A 1,935-nucleotide genomic window follows, 5' to 3' on the forward strand; every position below is an offset into this window, starting at 1 on the left:
ATGCAGAAGTACTAACAGAGTGTGATAAATTACCACTACTGATTTCTGTCTAACATCATCCACTATGATGGCAGTGATGGTGCTCGGTGGTCGATCAACATGCGCAAAGCGGCGCAAGTTCCGTTCTCTCCAGATATGATAGACATATGCAACATGTAGTGCACGGTAGGATAAATTGACGGTATGTTTCCCTCTCCACTTCCTAGTAGCCCACTCCACATCTATGGCCCAGCCTCGGTTCGACCATGTGAATCGAACATCTTGTCCCACAGTTATGAGGCATCGTCTGGCAAAAAAAATCGAAAAAATAAGTGTGTATGTGTTTCTATTGCTCCTTTATCACAAGGAACACGGGTGCCAAGATAAGATAACTACGGTTTATCTATCGTGGATAGTTTTCCTAATAGAGCGAGCCACACTATGAATGTATGTCTATGAATCTTTAGGGAGCCTGAAAGTAGTGAAGTCCTGCCTACCATGGGTCCCGGCGGGTGAAATATACGATATAGTGATGCAATAGTGAGACATCCATTCGTATCTCGCCAATGAACACGATCATCATCTCCATGGATTATGGGCAAATTCTGTAGAATCTCCAAACATGTTCGTGATGAAGGCTAGTGCCAATGTCCATCTAGACCCTATTAAGTTTCTTCGAGAGTTCAAGAATAGTGAGTTGCGGGCCACGTGGGAACCTTTGAATAAGTGATCTGAGGGGGTGCCACGGGTCCTACCACAAATAGAAGGTAGCTCCATCACCCACTTGGTAATCCACCAATGGTCGAATAACGGTGCGTAGGCGAAGGAGTTTTCTCCAACCCCACGAACCTCCATGCTGAGGAATTGTCCAAATGGACCTGTCATGCAAGCACCCATGGTAAACTACTCCACCCCTATGGATGTTCTATCACAATGAATCACATCACATAATTTCTTAGCCATTAAGGCACAGTTAAGAATAGCAGTGTCTCGTAAGCCCTGTCCTCCCTCTACAGCTGGCTTACATACATCTCTCCATGCTACCTTTGCATAGCCCCCACTAGTAGCACCTTTCCATAAGAAGGAACACAATCTCTTCTCGATCTCCCTCATAAGACGTATAGGCAGAATGAACGCGGAAACCTAATATATATTCAAAGCCAAGAGAACGGATTTAAAAATCTGAATCTGTCCCGCAAAAGAAAATATCGTACCCTCCCAACCATGGATGCGACTGTCAATTTTTTCCAATAGAGGTTGGCAATCCGCTATTGATAGTCTGAAAGAGATTAGAGGAAGCCCCAGGTATCGCATCGGTCATGGATGCGACTGTCAATTTTTTCCAATAGAGGTTGGCAATCCGCTATTGATAGTCTGAAAGAGATTAGAGGAAGCCCCAGGTATCGCATCGGTAAATTCCCCTCCTGAAACCTGAGCGATGCTAATAACTGGTCTCTCATCTCGTTTGCCGCTCGTGATAAAATGAGATGGCTCTTTTGCACATTAAGCCGAAGTCCAGATAACTCGGCAAATCGATCCAGACCCCGTTTAACACCCCAATGGAGTCCATATCAGCTTTATGGAATAGTAGTAAATCATCGGCAAATCCAAGCTGAAATAATTTAGATGGTCCACATTTCCAATGAAAGGAGAATAGCATGTCCAGATCAATCAATTGAAGTAAGAGTAAATGAAGTACCTCCATCACTAAGACAAATAGGTCCGGTGACGATGGATCTCCCTATCGTAACCCTCATGACCCTGGGAAGAAACCGTGTGGTATCCCATTTAGACCAACCGAGAATGAGGGTGATGTGATACACTCCTCCACCCATCGAATGAACTATGCAGTGAACCCAAATAGGTGCAGAACTAGTAGGAGGACATTCCATTCTATCGTGTCGTAGGTTTTCTGAATGTCCACTTTAAGTGCACATCGTGGGGGAAGCCGTGCTT

Source organism: Sesamum indicum, unplaced genomic scaffold (assembly GCF_000512975.1).
Source record: "Sesamum indicum cultivar Zhongzhi No. 13 unplaced genomic scaffold, S_indicum_v1.0 scaffold00106, whole genome shotgun sequence".
Classification (NCBI taxonomy): Eukaryota; Viridiplantae; Streptophyta; class Magnoliopsida; order Lamiales; family Pedaliaceae; genus Sesamum; species Sesamum indicum.